This window comes from Perissodus microlepis, chromosome 3 (genome assembly GCF_051167445.1).
Source record: "Perissodus microlepis isolate ML-2025 ecotype Zambia chromosome 3, ASM5116744v1, whole genome shotgun sequence".
Lineage (NCBI taxonomy): Eukaryota > Metazoa > Chordata > Actinopteri > Cichliformes > Cichlidae > Perissodus > Perissodus microlepis.
Genome location: NC_140463.1, coordinates 18486655 through 18497946, shown reverse-complemented (window position 1 = coordinate 18497946; position 11292 = coordinate 18486655). Strand labels below are relative to the sequence as shown.

The following is an 11292-nucleotide window of genomic DNA, read 5'->3' as shown; positions in this document are numbered from 1 at the left end:
CATACACACTTTGTGGATTTGAATGTCACCTACTTTTAGGTAGGTTAAGCGTAGACCTTAGTAACCTGCTTATGCTTAGGTAAAGTGAATAACCGAAAGTTAAGTAAAAATGAATACATTTGTCATATGCAAATTTTTTTTTCAAAAACATTTTTTTGGGGTTGAGCTATTCTACAGTATCTACCTCTACAGTGACATCGCCAGTAGGGTACTCTGGGTTTGGTCTTATTGTTTGTTATTGTTACTGAAAGAACAAACAAATATATTATATATATATATATATATATATATATATATATATATATATTCATGATTGCAGTTTTCAAAAAGAATGTTATTATTAAGCTTCATTGCAGCACATCCGGCATGACTCATTTGCAGTAGACATTTAAAAATTTGTAACAGCTCAAGGATTCAAATTCTTGTGACATTTTTAAAGATTAGACCTCAAAGACATTGCGTTTACTTTGAAGATCATAAACGTCAGAGGCAAAAAGTGGTTAAATGGGTTGATCTAGCCTTCAGATTTGTGTCACCAGATGTTTCCACCTCAACCCCACCAGGTGTCCTCTTCTGTGACAGTGGGAAAACATGATGAATGCAGAAATGTTGATTATCTCTTTTTGAGATTTTTGATACACATACAAAAATGATTTATCTCAGACTGAAAAATGACCATGTTCAGGTACATTTAAAAATACGTGTCTTGATTATTTCCCCTTCAGATCTGTGAAATGTGTGTGGATTTGTTTGAAAGTGTTCAAAACTTGAAAACTTTTTATTAGCTTATTAAAACCTTATTTACTTTTTGAATTGTATTTTAGATTTTTATAGTAGAGATTATTTGAATATAGAACTTTTCATCTTTTCACGATGAATTAGTACATTTTGAATTTTTTCTTTTTTACCAAGTGCAATAATCACAGTATTGTTTTAACATGTTTTATCTTTTCCCTATTCACCACACTTCCTCAGTATTTTTCCTGTTTTTGATATCAATTGTATTATAAAAAATGATGATGACTCAAATTCTTGATACTTTTCAAAAGTTCAGACCTCTAAGATGTTCCGTTTAGGGTCATATGTGATCAAGAAAACCAACAATCTTCCACAAGAACCTATCTTCTCTGTCTATTTGACTTTAATCAACTCTGCAGTAGCTCCAGCAGAGAAATAAAGACAAAGTCCAGCATAGAGCGGCTGAGTGAATGTGGTCTGGACTCTGTGGAGGAGAGTCATGGTTTCAGAGACGCTGTAGAAAGACAGAATACCTGCTCTGTGATCCAGGTACACTCCTACTCTGGAGGACCGAGGACCTGAGAGGTCAGTTTGGACTTTGTTGTGATAGAATGAATAACTGGTGTTTTCACAAAGTAATGCCCAAGATTTGTCATTGTATCGAAATACACATTCATTTATACTCCCTGCTCTTTTGATATTCTTGTATGAGACTGCTACTTCTATTCCTCTACCGCTCCTCTCCACTCTACCTGATCATAAAAGGACTTGATCATAAAAGGTGAATCTGTCTGAATGATCAGAATAACATTGTTGTTGGTTCAACTGTGTTGCTTTTCTGTTCCCCTCAGATAATAACAGATGTGTGTTTGCTGTGTTTGGATCCAGTGTGATTTCATGTGAATATTTTAAGAATCCAGCTCTGGTCTTTGGCTCTGGTGGTGACAGTAAAACATCCTCTTCAGTGACTGTCAGTGAGATGTTTGTCCATTCCTCTCTCAGAATGTCCTGTAGTTTATCTCTGGTCTCTGACACAGCTGCTGTCACATCCTCAAAGTACCTTAGAGGACGACTATTGATGCTGGATGAGTGTGTAGACTCACTGAGTGCTGACAGTGAGGGGTAGTTGTGTAGAAACTGGTTGTGATCCTCTGTGTGTGAGAGCTGCTCCAGCTCGCCGTCTTTCCTCTTCAGCTCAGCGATCTCCTGCTCCAGCTTCTCCTGAAGCTCTTTGACTCGACTCACTTCAGTTTCCTGCTGGGATCTGACCTGCTGCTTCACATCAGAGCTTCTTTTCTGGATGAGACGGATCAGCTCAGTGAACATCTTCTCACTGTCCTCCACTGCTTTATCAGCAGAGCCATTGATGGCCTCCACCTCCTGTTGAAGCAGCTTCACATCTTTCTCTCGCTCCTGAATTCTCTGCTGGATGTTTAGTCGTCTCACCTCGAGCTCCTTCTGCTTCTCAGTCCTTTCTGCTGCAGCTGGGACTGTTTCATGGCCTTTATGTTCATCCATTGTGCAGAGATAGCAGCTATAAGATAAAAGTCTAAGGAGGTCAGATTGGGAGACCTTGGGGGCCATTCAGCTGGCCCACAACAACCAATCCACTTTCCAGGAAACTGTTCATCTAGGAATGCTTGGACCTGGCACCCATAATGTGGTGGTGCACCATCTTGCTGGAAAAACTCAGGGAACGTGCCAGCTTCAGTGCATAAAGAGGGAAACACATCATCATGTAGCAATTTCAAATAGCCAGTGGCCTTGAGGTTTCCATTGATGAAGAATGGTCACACTATCGTTGTACCCCATATACCACACCAAACCATCACTTTTGTTGTTCCAACAGTCTTGGAGGGATCCATCCAATGTGGGTTAGTGTCAGACCAATAGCGATGGTTTTGTTTGTTAACTTCACCATTCACATAAAAGTTTGCCTCATCACTGAACAAAATCTTCTGCGTGAACTGAGGGTCCTGTTCCAATTTTTGTTTTGCCCATTCTGCAAATTCTGTGCGCCGATCTGGGTCATCCTCATTGAGATGCTGCAGTAGCTGGAGTTTGTAAGGGTGCCATTTGTGAGTAGCTAATATCCGCCAAAGGGATGTTCGACTAATGCCACTCTCCAGTGACATGCGGCGAGTGCTACGCTGTGGGCTCTTGCTGAATGAAGCTAGGACAGCCACTGATGTTTCTTCATTAGTGACAGTTTTCTTGCGTCCTCATTTTGGCAAATCCAACACTGAACCAGTTTCACGAAACTTAGCAAGCAGTTTGCTAACTGTAGCATGGGAGATGGGTGGTCTCATAGGTTGTCTTGCATTGAAATCTGCTTCAATGACCCGGTTACTGCGTTCACCAGATATCAACACAATTTTGATCCGCTCCTCACGTGTTAACCTCTTCAACATGTCAGTGGCTGTGAACAAAGAGAAACTTGTAAATAACTCATGAAAAAATAAAGTTACGTTGAAACCAAGAACACCATTGTTTTTCTTGTGACATTACCAATCAGTTTGATGTGTCACATGGCCCTCTTCCTAAAGTCGTATCCAAGATGGCCGACTTCTAAATGGCCACCATGGTCACCACCCATCTTGAGGAGTTTGCCCCTCACATATACTAATGTGCCACAAACAGGACTTTAATATCACCAACCATTCCCATGTTATTACGGTGTATCCATATAAATGGCCCAGCCTGTATATTCCAGATGTGCTCATGCCACATTAATCCAGAGTCAAAGTGTTTTTTCAAAGAGGAAAATCTTAACTCTCTCCAGGCTATTTCCACATAGGGTTAGGGCCCTACCTGCTTCAACTTTCTTGTCTGGCAAGAACAAGACGTTTGTTCTGTAGAAACTTTTGCTGTTTCTATAAAGAAAAATTTAAACCTACAAAGATTAAATTGGCCCAAATGCAGGGTGGATGTAAAAGTTGTATTAGAGAGCTTAATTGTTTTTATTAGTTCAGTCATGAAGCAGATTTATTCAGGCAATTTAATTAAAACACCATTAAAACAAAACTTTTCCTTGCAAGTTTACAAGGACCCCCTACCACCACTGGATCCATAATCAGAAATAAAGACAGAAATCTGTGAAAAACTCAACAATACTATGTTATGCTGTTTTCATATATTAGGTAAGAAATCCTCAAAATACATTTAATTAAATTAAATTTTATTTAAACAGTGCCAAATCACAACAGTCGCCTCAAGGCGCTTTATACTGCATGTATTCCTACAATAATACATGCAGATCAATGACCCCCTATGAGCAAGCACTTTGGTGACAGTGGGAAGGAAAAACTCCCTTTTAACAGGAAGAAACCTCCAGCAGAACCAGGCTCAAGGAGGGGCGGCCATCTGCTGTGACCGGTTGGGATAAGAGAAAGAAAACAGGATAGAAGACATACTGTGGAAGAGAGACAGAGATTAATAACGGGTATGATTTAGTGCAGAGAGGTCTATTAACACATAGTGAGTGAGAAAGGTGATTGAAGAAGAAACACTCAGTGCATCATGAGAATCCCCCAGCAGCCTACACCTATTTCAGCATAACTGAGGAAGGATTCAGGGTCACCTCGTCCAGCCCTAAGTATATGCTTTAGAACAAAAGGAAGGTTTTAAGCCTAATCTTAAAAGTAGAGATAGTGTCTGTCTCCTGAATCCAAACTGGAAGCTGGTTCCACAGAAGAGGGGCCTGAAAACTGAAGGCTCTGTCTTGCTGCAGCATTTTGGATTAATGAAGGCTTTTCAGGGAGGTTTTGGAACTTCTTAATAATAATAATGAATTAAAGTAGTCCAGCCTTGGTTGGTCCTAGCACTGAACCCTGTGGAACTCCATAATTAATCACTCTAATAGGATATGCAATTATAAGAATAAGGTAATAAACTGAACAAAGAATGATGAGAGTTCTTCACTCCTCTAGACAATCCAATTTTATTCAGTTTTACTTATAAAGCACAAAATCACAATGACAGTTCTCTCAAGACCCTTTAAATTGAACCTAAAATAGCAGAAAATACTGTCTTGAATATGAATCATCTCTCCAATCAGTTGTTGCAGTGACTTGACAGTGTAAGCACTACCACCAACACACTGCTATGACTCACAGGTGCTACGAGAATGCAGCTTCTCATCTTTGTGAGTTCTTGTATGACAGTTCAAAAGTGATTTTCGAGTGAATCTTTTCCCACAGGTGCTACAAGAATACGGCTTCTTGCCTGTGTGAGTTCTTACATGAGATTCCAATGCTGCTTTCTGACTACATCTTTTTCCACAGATCCCACATGAATATGGTTTCTCACCTGTGTGCATTCTCATGTGTTTTTTAATTGCTGATAAGTCAGAAAATCTTTTTCCACACGTGCTACAAGGATATGGTTTCTCACCTGTGTGACGTCTTTCATGACAGTCCAAAATTGATTTCTGAATAAATTTTTTTCCACAGGTGCTACAGGAATATGGCTTCTCACCAGTGTGAATTCTCTTGTGTCTTTTTAATGCTGATGAGTGAGAAAATCTTTTTCCACAGGTGTTACAAGTGTACGGTTTCTCGCCTGTGTGAACTCTCAGATGTATAGTCAGCACAAATTTATGCCGAAAGGTTTTTCCACAGATGTCACATTCTAGAGACTTTTTCCTTGAGACAGGTTTACTTTGACTCTCTGACACAGCAGTGTTGTCTAGTCTCTGTCTATGACCTCTCTTTCTGTGACGTCTCTTCTTCAGCTCTGTATTTCTAGTAGATCCTGACTCCACGTGCCCATTTTCTTCATGATCTCGGCTCTCTGCTTCAGGAGAGCTGTGAGAAAGAAGCTGCTCACTGTGGTCACTTTCCTCATAAGATCGAGTCACCATGAAAGTATCAGCCTCCTGCTTCAGTCCAAGCTGCTCTCCCTCCTGACTGCTGCACAGTTCCTCCTATTCCTCTTTAATCTGTGGAGGCTCTGGGTCCTCCTGGTCCAGACTGGAGTTCCTCTCCTGGTTACAGACCTGCTGGTCTGTGAGAACACAGTCCTTTTCAGAGAGATCCTGCTGTTGGAGGTCTGAAAGCACAAATGAACAAAATGATAAAAATACATTTACTGACAGGGCTCTAGACTAACTTTTTGCCATCGTTGCACTGGCACAAAAGTTAGGTGGACTAAAATGTTTCAACTGCATCACTTAACAACGCAGTTTTACATGTGCACTTTTTTGGGGGGGAAGTTGCAGTCCATACAGACAATATTCATTTCTAAATTAATAACAATCTTATGCTTAAAGTGCTTTGTCAATATTGTAGAAAATGTTAAACTTAATCATCATCTTGGCCTCCTTTGACGACCTGTTTGCTGTTGCATGCTGCTGAAAGGCAGTGGGGAGAGGGGACACTTGGGCAGTGCATTTATCGCAGCATATAATGTGTTTTCTGGATACACTGTGTTTTTTCAGCATTCAAAGATAGATGGCACCGTGTCAGAGCACTGGCTATGAACTTCAGATGGATCAGGCCTTAACTTAACAAAAAAAGTTATCAATAGTTCTTTTCATCTTTTCTTATTACCCACAGCTACATCCACTTCTGTTAGGCTGCTCACTAGGGCTGCGTATCATCACTGATTTCTATAATCCATTCGATTCAGGTTCTCAAAGTCCTGATTCGATTCAATTTAGCCTCAGACAGTCAGAAATATTATAATTCTGATCATTTATCAGTACTGATACATGTGAGACTTCATCAGAATTGTGAACATCACAGCAGATGCCTTTGTGTCAAAGTAACTGAGAATAAAACATAGAAAAACATGAATGAGATTTTTCTGGCCTGGTGTTTTATAGGCGATAACCTTAGAAATATTCTGTAATTTTGCATAGTTTTAAAAAGTTTTTCTTCAGTATTGAACAGCAGAAATTAGGCTTTCTTGTCCGAGGTCATTTAAGTGAAAAAAAGAAAAAAAGAAAAGAAAAAGACAGCGTCCGACAGCGCTGTAATCAACGGTAGACTGGTGGGTAATAAGCGAATGAATAATGCAGAAAACAGATTTGAGACGGGAAACTGTTCTTTAAGTACAGAGAGAGAGAGAGAGAGAGAGCTGTGCATGAAGTGTGATTTTTATCGTGGTGGAAGCAAAACAGCAAAACTCAAAGGGAATTCATGACGACATTGACCAAATGTGAAGCGTAGTTTTCTGCTTCTTTTGCTGCTGGCTCTGTGAATTTTGGTTGGAGAGAGACAAAACCTGCAGCTCAGAATCAGGGCAAAAAGACGTGAACACAGAGCTCCGACAGCGTGTCCGTCTACGGGCCGTCGGGTAAGAAAGCCGAGAAAGAGAAAGCTGATTCTGATGCGTCGGGTCTGTGTTTACGTCTTTGTGTGGAATCCGTGTATCTGCTCTCATTTGCTGTTTGGTGGTTGTTGAAATAGTTTTGTGAGCTTTAATCTGAGAATCTGAGAATCTGGCGTTTCTGGTAAAACACAGTTAAATTTAAAAGTCAATTCAGGATTTAACCCTTTAAGACCTACCATAGAACCAAGTCCGCCAGAGCTTATATTATATTTTTACATGGTGTGGTGCCATTTTTGGGAGCATTTCAAGTTGCTATACATCAATACAACAATTATAGCCCAGATTTTAATAATATGTATTCATTAAGTGCATAGTAATTACATAAATTGCAAAAAAGTGCATTAAACTACAAAAAAATTGAAAATCGTTTTTGCTTTTTTAACATATATTTCTAGTTAGAGAAATTTAAGAGGCTTATCCCTCAAAACTGTAAATACAAAAAAGTTGCACAAAATAGTTTCCCACCACAGGAAATTTATTTTGAGTGTCTTCATAGTTTTGTTTTTGAGATACACCAATTTTTATATACTGCAGGAAAAACGAAAATAAATATTATACTGCAAATTTGCAAAAAAGCAGCATATGCATCAAAATAAACTATTTCCAGCAGTGCAATATGAGTCCTAAGCATCCCAGAAAAGACACAGAAAGTCATAAAGTCAAAGATAACTTTTAAAAACACCAGTATAGGCCCTGAGGCCCTGATGGTAAAAAAAACTACATTTCCGCGAAAATGACGTCACTTCCGGTTTCGGGCAGGTAATGGCGGATATGCAAAAGTTCGCGCTGACGTCTATTCCAACGTAGGAAGTGTTATGAACAGCTGATCGGATCGGCAAAGCCTGTTTCTGGAATATTATGTTTTTGTTGCTGCAAGCGCTTTTTATGCAGTTTTTGCAAAGCTATATGTGGAAGGAAACTGTAACCTAGGACAAGCTGATGGCATAACATGTAAGTACAACTCCTCCGGTTTCATATGCAAAAAAAATTATTGCGCTAGCTTACGTGGTTGCAGAGCTACCGGGATTTAAAAATAGTTACGCAAAACAGAGCGTGCCCGCTCCGACCGGCTCTAAAGGGTTAATGAATCGATATCGCTTTATTCAAGCTACTGACCTCCCTCTTCCAACTGCACTTTCAATTGGACCACGGCCAATCAGAGAGGTCCCGCCCCTGACTATCTCTGATTGGTTTAGTCCATGACAAGGGCATAATGTGTGTCTGTTGTTGACCACACGGAGAGTTGCAGAGATTTTTTTTTTTTTTTGTTACCCGAACAGTTGGTCGCACTCTGCTCAATGTTATTTTTAGTAACACTGTTGTTATTACAATGTTACTGGTGGTGGTCAGAGGGCCCGGTGGCGCCAGTGTCCGGCAGCCTCGCCTCTGTCAGTGCGCCCCAGGGCACCTGTGGCTACAATGTAGCTTGCCATCACCAGTGTGTGAATGTGTGTGTGAATGGGTGAATGACTGAATGTAGTGTAAAGCGCTTTGGGGTCCTTAGGGACTGAGTAAAGCGCTATACAAATGCAGGCCGTTTACCTTTTTTTTTTTTTTTACAATGTTATTTTTACTCATCAGCTACATGGGTGATCTTCATTTTTATTAGGACATCAAAGTCTTACATACCTATTTTGTGTAACTTTATCACAGGTTTCCAGATGGTCTCCATCTGTCTGAGCTGCTCTTCCCCAGTCCAGACGATAATGCCTTCAGACTCCTGCTTCAGTCCAAGCTGCTTTCCGTCCTGACTTCTGCAGAGTTTCTCCTGTTTCTCTTTAATCTGTGGAGGCTCTGGGTCCTCCTGGACCAGACTGGGGTTCCTCTCCTGGTTACAGACCTGCTGCTCATCCAGACCCTCCTCTTCCTCACAGTCATGATTTTGTGGGAGGTCTTGAGGAACAAAGAAAAAAAACAGAATAAGGTAACTAATGTGATGATACAAGAACACACACAACACTATTTTACAAAAGCATGAATCTAAGCCTGAATAAATCGTGATTAATTGGAGAGACAGCGAGCTCAGATTGTAGCCTTACCGGTGCCACAGTCTGGTATTGATCATGTTAAATTAAGTGTATGAATGCAGGATGTTTTCATCAGCTGAGGCGCGTCACAGAGGCACTCTCAGGCAATGAGGTGGAATTCACAGGTGATGATGCAAAAAACGCATGAATGTTTTCCAGTTTTGAAATAGTTTAAAGTGTAAGAGTTGAAATGTGCAACTGTCATTAAAAATAAAGGCACCACTGAGCAGTGAGATATATTCATTTGTAAATGTATAAAATTAATAGTTTTCTGTTAACATTCTTTTAGCATCTTGTCATTTTTGCAGAAACAATGTTGCACTTTGGCGTTATATTTTTCATGTTCACTGTAGAGCATCATCACCAGGTCATGTGATAAGGTCTATCATATTAGATGGTCTGTCTAACAATATCATTAGGACCTAAAACACTGACACCTGATGAACTGTGGAATCCTGTTGGAGAAAATAAAGTTTAAAAAAATAAATAAATGCAACAAAATGCATATTCTTTAAAAAAACATTTTTTTCTTTAAGCTTCTCCAAATTTTAGTGCAGAATAAACATTAGAGCACTTTGTTTAAGTATTTATTATAATCTGGTTTTGTGGAAAGATAAACTAGTTTAGATTTAGATATGTTTACAAAATGTGTGCATAAGTGTTCAAAATGTACAATTTATATTTGCATTTCAAGTTATAAAAATAATTTACTCAACATGTCTGCGTTGTTTTTTTTAACAGTAAAAAAATACTAGTGGGATTTTGTTTTTTGTGTGATTTCAGATCAATGAATGACGTCAATGAAAAAACAATTAAATTCAGACATGCAAGGTTGAGCTGAAAAGAATGATACCAAACAAGGCAAGGGGGAAAAAAAATAAAATGAAACAATTTGAAGGTGAAATACAAATGTAAAAGAGGGTTAACCCAACAAATCATGAAAAATTAGGTTTACATTTTTGTTCATGACAGTGCAGATTTATGACATTTTGTGTAAATTTAAGCATCTAACAATTTGAATTTTTTCTAACAAAAACAGTGTGAAACTTAAGTTAGACTTGTATTTGTAAATGAACCGCCCTATGTTGTGTAGCTTTCTGGATTTTATACTTATTGGGCTACATATTTATTTATTATACAGACTATACAGTACATAGAATCAAAACTCAAATTTTTTATGTAACTAAAGTGTTTAAGTATGTGGGCTACAGACAATAATTAAGTTATAGACTATATTTATATGAAAAACGTGTATACTTACTGCATTTTAATCATTGTACCACCTGCATATGTGTTTGAAAAGAAAAGGCTTTCATTTTACCACCAGAAGAAAACTACTTCTTTAGATCCGTCCCTGGTCTGCTCAGAGATGCTGCTGTCTACATTGGCTTACTCTGCTGCTACCAGGAGCTAACCTAGCAGTGACCATGGACCTGCACCAGTCCAACATAGTCCATCACTGGACACTGACCCACAGCACTGATAAATACCCAGTTTAACATCTTCTAGTAAAGTCAGTCACACTGAAGAATCTGAGCTTGAACAGCACAGAGTTAAAAACATGTCCATACCTATCATGTGTGAGTTTCTGTCGGGTTTCCGGCTGATATCCAGCAGTCTGTGCTGACGGTTGATCTCCTCCTCATACTGGACGATGGTTTTTTGAACCTGTGAGAAGATTTCTTCACAAACAGCAGTTAGTCTCTCCTTGATGAACTCTCTCAGATACTGAACTGAACTCATTGCTGCTTCAACTCAGGCTGGGTGGATCGATACAAGCATCTATACAGACTGATCTACACTGACGTGATGAGATCGATACTTAAGTTCCTCTCTCGCCGAAGTTCAGTCCGCTTCGTCAAACAGCAGCCATATCTGTGCACGTGACTATTCTCGCATGGACACGCCTCCTTTTACTTTGTTGCTCTATTGTGATTTGTTGGCCTGCAGTCACGTGACGTTTTTTCTCCCTCGTTCATAACTTTATTCATATTCCAAAGAGACAGCGTAAACAGGTTCATGCTTGTTATTGATACAGTATTTATCACAGGTCCTCCATGCATTCTCCTGCTATATATCATTAAATAAGAAAGAGCAAAAGAGGCACTAACATAAACAATTGTATTCCTACAGTCAGCTGTTATTAATGCTTCTAAACTGAAGGCTAAATCATCAACAGTATGAGGACACGTGT

At 39.3% G+C, this 11292-nt stretch overlaps 1 pseudogene across 1 annotated transcript; it reads right to left on the bottom strand.

Moving 5' to 3' along the window:
• Window positions 1-2150: 2150 nt before the first annotated feature.
• On the bottom strand, window positions 2151-10978 carry LOC146390330 (uncharacterized; annotated as a pseudogene). Its single transcript, XR_014799816.1, has 4 exons — window positions 10670-10978; window positions 8701-8964; window positions 5131-5787; window positions 2151-3157 (listed from the first exon to the last, which is right to left on the bottom strand). The product of XR_014799816.1 is annotated as an uncharacterized LOC146390330 (transcript).
• Window positions 10979-11292: the final 314 nt, after the last annotated feature.